The sequence below is a fragment of the Elephas maximus genome, chromosome 10, assembly GCF_024166365.1.
Source record: "Elephas maximus indicus isolate mEleMax1 chromosome 10, mEleMax1 primary haplotype, whole genome shotgun sequence".
NCBI classification, from domain to species: domain Eukaryota; kingdom Metazoa; phylum Chordata; class Mammalia; order Proboscidea; family Elephantidae; genus Elephas; species Elephas maximus.
In genome coordinates, this window is record NC_064828.1 from 106,426,237 (window position 1) to 106,433,275 (window position 7,039).

Here is a 7,039-nt window from a genome sequence, read left to right on the forward strand (position 1 = left end):
CTCATCCTCCGCGCTGAGCTGCAGCTGGGGTGTCTGAGGACACATTCTCTCTTGCTGCGGCAGCTCGATAATCTAGCTTTCAGAGTTTGTGTTTTGTGTGTTTTGACTACAGGTGTGGTCTTTGGTCAGTCAGCTCTGACAGAAGCTCCTCACGTTCAATCCTATAATTCTATAGACAAGTACACAGTTTCAGAGACCCATCCAGGCCCTCTAATCAGTATACAAATTGGATCATACATACCTTTTGTTTGTCTTCATAAATCTCTGGGTTTGAAGTTTCTGCTTATGGGACAAGTCAGTTTACCACATCTGTCTGCCACAGAGTCTTCAGTTTCCCAGCTTGGATAGCACCTCCCATTAGCTCTTAGTCTCTGGAGAAAACCTGCTGTATCTTCTCAAATAACCCCAAGTCCTGCAGCAAAGCCAGGTGCCTTCTGAGGAGAGACAATTGCTCTCTCTCAGCATGAGCAGAAGCAGGTGTTTGTCTCCCACTGTCTGATTTATCTCCTCCCGCTCCAGAAAGTTCCCTTTGCAGACGGGAGAACACAGGGCTTGCCTTCTTTCCAGCCCTAAAATTGGACCTAAAGATATACTTCAAATCACTTGTGTTTTCTGATTATTAAGAGTAAAAATGAATGAACTATTTCTTAATTGTGGAAAACACAGAGAAGTATAAAGAGGAAAATGTCCCTCATCCATAAACTCACCACCCAAAAGTAATACCTCTTCATGTTTTGACCTGTTTCCCTCTAGTCTTTTTTCCCTGTGTATGTGTATATGCAGGAAGGTCTGGAGGCGGAGAGAGAGCAACATATAGTTGAAGTCATACCATATATACAATTTTTCATTTTAGTTGTATGTTGAAATTACACAATACATAAATACATGCTCATTATAAAACTTAAAAGCAATTCACTATACAGAGCAAAATGTTCTCGTGCCCTTTTGACATCTCTTCATGTACCCACTTCCCAGCAATAACTGCTGATGAATTAGGGAGAGTGCAGCCTTCAGTATGGGTTACACCTCAACATAAAGCAAACAAAAACCCTCACAACTGGACCAATAAGCAACATCATGATAAATGGAGAAAAGATTGAAGTTATCAAGGATTTCATTTTACTTGCATCCACAATCAACACCCATGGAAGCAGCAGTCAAGAAATCAAATGACATATTACAATGGGCAAATCTGCTGCAAAAGACCTCTTTAAAGTGTTGAAAAACAAAGATGTCACCTTGAGGACTGAGATGTATTTGACCCAAGCCATGATATTTTCAATCACCTCATATGCATGTGAAAGCTGGGTAGTTAATAAGGAAGACCAAAGAAGAACTGAAGCCTTTGAATTATGGTGTTGGGTAAGAATATTGAATACACCGTGGACTGCCAGAAGAAAGAACAAATCTGCCTTTGAAGAAGTACAGCCAGAATGCTCCTTAGAAGTGAGTGTGGCAAGACTTTGTCTCACGCACTTTGGACATGTTACCAGGAGGGACCAGTCACTGGAGAAGAACATCATGATTGGTAAAGTGAGCATCCGTGAAAAAGAGGAAGACTCTCAACCAGATGGATTGACACAGCGTCTGCAACAATGGGCTCAAACATAGCAATGATTGTGAGAATGGTGCAGGACTAGGCAGTGTTTCATTCTGTGGTACATAGTGTCACTCTGAGTGGCAACCGACTCCACGGCTCCTAACAACAAAACCATGTGCCCCATGTTGTGTCAGCCTTACTTAATTCTGCCTTGACACAACACCTTTCTGCCAGCAGGTGTACCTTCTATGAAGTTCTCCTTCTGCCTTCATCTAACATTAGACTGCCCTCCGTGACCTGTTTAAATCCAGATACTCTTTCCATAACTAATGAGAACAACTATCCTACACATGATTGTCTAGACTTGACTGAGCAACTTTTAACCCGTTGGAAAGACTTAAGAGAGATCCTTCAACTAATCCTGATTTAGTTTTGTTTATGGATGGTTCGTATTTAAAACCTAATCCTACTAGTCCTCATTATCAAGCTGGATACGTTATTACAGCTTCTACTGAAGTCCTGGAAAGTTAGGCTTCCCCTGAAGACACTTCAGCCCAACAAGCCAAATTAATTGCCCTCACTAGAGCTTGTAGAATTGCTTCAGGAAAATCTGTTAATGTTTTTACAGATAGTAGATATTATTTTGGAGTTGTACATGATTTTGACATGTTATAGAAACAAAGAGAATTTTTAACCTCTTCCAGAAATGCCATAAAAAATAGAGTTTTGTAGCAGACCTTATAGACACTATATTACTGCCCTATGAAACTGATCTGATAAAAATACAAGCTCACCAACCAAAAGGAGCACCCCAAACTAAAGAAATTAGAGGAAATAATCTTGCTGAAATGGCAGCCAAACAAGTTGCCTCTTGTCATTTTTTATGATAAATAAGGAAAAGGGCTGCCCAAATTCGTCTGTTGATAACTCCAACCTTCATGAATTAACTTTAGAAAAACCTTTAAAAAACCAATAATTAGCCCAAACAGATGAAATTAAGGCATGGAAAAAGGCAGGCTCTTACTAAGGTCATGCCACTAAATTGTGGACTGGGTCTAATAAGAAAACTGTCTAACCTAATTTCCTGCATGTTCCTATGATGCAAGCCTTACATGAAGGTTCCCATTGGGACAAGATAAAATGATTGAGACCTTAAAAAAAATTTGGTGGGGAAAATTTTTTGAGGCAGTGGAACATGTTGCCACCCATTGGCCTATTTGCTATTTCTATGATCCTGGAAAACACCTTGAACTCCTACCTGGACAATATTCTTTACTTTCTGGGACTATGCTTGAATGGCAACTAGATTTTATTTAGCTTCCCCCCTCCAATGGTTATAAATATGTATTAGTAATGATTTGTAGATTTTCACATTGGGTAGAAGCCTCCCCCTGCCATTGTGCTACTGCAGCCTTTGTAGCAAAGAAATTTCTTGAAAACATCATAGCCACTTGCGGAGCACCAAAAAGTCTTTGTAGTGATTGAGGAACTCATTTCACTGGTCAAATCATCCAAGAACTGTGTTGAGTTTTTCCCATTTATCAAAGGCTACATTTTCCCTATACTAAATAATGTCACCCAAGAAGAGCTAGCTAAAGAATCTTCTGAACCCACAAACAGTACTCTTCATATTTTAGGTCCATATCAACAATGGTGGGATGGATTCATCTGGTTAACTCACCAAGTGGGGAGGCTAAGTCAGGTTGCTCCCCTTTTACTGGGAATAATCAAAACACACCCATATGAATAACCCAGCCATTACCAGACTTATGGGATGGCTTCAATTTCTGAATGTGCATCAGTTATAACTTTCATGAGCTACTGACTGGTTTGCCACCAACTGGTTATGACACTCAGATATCTATTGGGTAGCCCCTAACAGCACCTTATGGCTATGTGGAACCAACCTTTGGCCCTGGCTCCCACCAGGCTAGAATGGAAGATGCTCTTCAGATCTGAGCTGTACTCAAGGACATATTTTAGCTGAACTCCCTTTACCATCTAATGTACCCATATTAAGACCTTGGTAGTCTTGATCAGTGTTTCATTGGCTTGATCATTTAGCGGCAGTATTCACAACTCAGATAGGACTTGAAGATGTTATAGCACATGTAGAGATATTAACCAAATATTTACAAATTGCCCTAAATGACAGAGCCCACAGGCTTCAAGAGATCAATACTGAAATAGCAATGATGAGAAAAGTAGTATTTCAAAATACAATGGCCTTTGACATTCTCACTGCAGCCTAAGGAGGTACCTGATAATAAAATCTGATTGCCGTGTCTATGTTTCTGACAATAGTGCTAATATTACATTCTATGTTAATCATATGCAACACGTAGTATCTCACCTTAACAATCCTTTTCCTTCCTTAACTGATATTATAAATAATTCATTTTCCTCTTGGGGTAGATGGTGGAAGAATTGCTACTTTATTTTGGAATCTTTCTATTCTTCATCATTTCTATTATTGTAATTATAAAATGCTGTTTTGCTTTGGTTCAACACATTTTATCCATGAAATGCTGTACTTCAAAACCATTTGGCCCTTCACATAAAATCATGCTTGTTTCACAGGCTTTCACCGATGATCATGTTGTTTAATCACCTTCCTTTTGTCTCCCTGGGTATGTTTCATCTTGAGCTCTATTATCCTGTTCTGACTTAAAAATGGTCCTAGAATCTGACCTTGTCCGTTAAGATGTTCCCCATAAAACCTACTCACCCTGAAGATGAGGTCTTTTAGCTTGGTAAGGTGAAGAAATTAATTTTCCTCAAGAAAACTGACAAAGTCCTTGCAGAAGAAAACCTACTCCATTGTGGGTGATCAGCATCCCCTAGTGGAGGCTTAATCAAAAGGGGGAAATATAAACAGAAAAGTTTCAAACTGGAGACTCTAGTGTCAGATGTAAGAATGATGGGGCCAATGTGCATTCCCAGGAAGTAAAAGGTCAGGATGTAAACCATCTGCTCATGGGAATAATGTGTCAAGATGTAAACAATTTGTTCCTGACTGCAATCATGTATAACTGAACCGGCTGGCGTAACCTAGGTAGTAACTCACTCCTTCCTAGCCAAGTGGCTGACCTTTGCATTTTAAAGGACTTCAAGTTGAAGCTGATCTTATGTATAATCCCCCTACCTTTCCTTTGTTCTCTATGTATATAGACCCCTCTCTTTGCTTGAATGGTGGAGTGCTTTGTATTTTTACTTAGCGTTGCCCAGTTTTGAGCTGTATTATTCCTCAATAAAACTCCTTTCTTTTACTCCTAACAAAGTACAAGATTTTCTTCTTTGACAGAAAGGGGGTAAATACATACAGGATTTTAGTACTCATGACTAGAGATTAGATGCGGGTTCAGCATTTTGGGGAAGAATACTATGTATGTGGTGTTGTATTGCTGCATCAGTCCAGGAGACACAAGTCAATGATGCTAAGTTTGATCACTAGTTAAAGTGGAATCAGCCAGATCTCTCCACTATAAAGGTGCCTTTTCTCTTTTGTTAGTAATAAACATGGGGTGCTACCTTAAAACCTTGCAAGTATTCTATTCTCCAACAAACTCAATGGTTTTGAAATTCTTTGGTGATCCTTGCCTGAATTATTATTCTGGTAGTGGCAAAATGGTGATTTTCTGTCATCATTTCTTTTACAGTTGTTAACAGGCCTTTTTCTTTTTTCTCCCCTCCTTTTTTTTAGACTATGTGCTCATGGAGTCTTTTTTTTAATTCACTGTGTTAAAATCCATTGTTGATATTTGAATTGTCCCAGATTTGGCCAGTGAGAACTCCTTCAAGCCAGCTCCTGTGTCCCGTTGACCTGTCCCCAGCAGTCTTGGAGCACGTCTTTGCTTTCTGGCATACTAAGATGTTCCAAGCTCGCTTTGTTCTTCCCCTGACCTAGACCTGGAATCAGTTCCTTTAGAGGAGAGTGTTATTTAGAAACCAAGAGCTCAACATTAGGACCTTTCACACCATTTTTAAAGTTGCTAACATCAATTTTAAATTGCTCCATAATATTTCAATTAAGTGGTTGGATTACAACTTAACTATTCCATTAATATTGGATATTTTAGAGAGAAAGAATCTTTCACCATTCAAAATAAACACTGTACTGAAAAACTGTGCTCAAAACTCTTGTTTTCAAATTGAGAATACATTTCTAAGGATACATCCTAAAGTGGAATTGTTGCAGGGCAGGGCTTTCCAGCTTGGGACTAAGCCCTGCCTAGGTCCTTGCCCTCCACTGACCAAGAATGTCCATGAGAGGCTTAGAGGTTCTACACAAAGGTTCATTAGTGACAGAAAGAGAGTAAAGGCCCACGAGGGGGGAACAGAGAGGGACCAAGCAATGCCAGTCTTTGTTCCCCCAAACAAAGGCTTTTCTGGGGCTTATATGGGTTTGGCCAGGGTAATAAAGTAATGAATATTTAGTTGGTTTCTTTCAAGGGGCAGGTGCTTCTCAGAATGGCAGTGCATACTAAATTAGGCTGCATGCACATCTGGGATCCAAGATGGAACCTGTAGCAAAGGCTCCTGGGACTGGGTGGCAGGACTTATTACCGGGTGTTGTGCCTATGCAGTCCCCCTGCAGTGCAAGGTCAATTCCCGTCGCGGCTACTTGCTTTAGGCGGAAGTCACCCATCGGTCCTTCTGAAAAACAGCTTACAAGGGAATACGTTGTTTTTTCTTTCCTTATCACACATTCCAGGATAGGGGTTTTTTGTTATTAGCCAAGTATTGAAGTTCCAGGTGTTGCAGGACTCCTTGCCCAGGGGCTCAGTCCCTGTTTCTTCCCTATCTCAGAATCAAGGATTAAAGGGTAGAGACATTTTTTGAGACTCTTGTTGCAAATCACCTATTTGCTATCCAGAAAGATGGTGCCAATTAACCTCAAACAGGAAAGAATCAGAGTCTTTGCACACTCTCCCTGGCATCATTTAAAAATATATATATATATTTATAAATTCAGTAGAAAGCGTGGCATCTCAATGGCTTAATATTCATTTCTTTGATTACTGGTCAGGTTGAATATAGTCAAGTAGAGAATTTTTCATGTTTATTATTTGAATATGTTTTTATAAAATTGGGTCATTGTAAAAGGAAAACCCAGCAATGAGGAACTAAATGAATACTTTTTGAATGTTCTAATTTATAGATAATGCATTGTTAAAAATATCATGTATTAATTCAAAAGAATAGCACAATATTTGATTGCTCTATGATTTAATAAATAATTTGAAAGTTGGGGCAATATGACCTCATGCAAGAAGAAACTTCTTCCAGAGAGTGAAGAATTCACGGAGACTTAAATAACTTTTGCTTAAAGAATACAGGTGGTGAAGTACTTAATGGCTACTGAGTTTGACATTAAAAAGGAAACTTCACAGAGTAATCGCCTCTCCATCCACCTGCAGTACTGAGCCCTTTAGAAATTTAAAGTAGTCGGAGTCTTTCTCATTGTTGTCATTGTTAGGTGACATCTAGTCCCTTTCG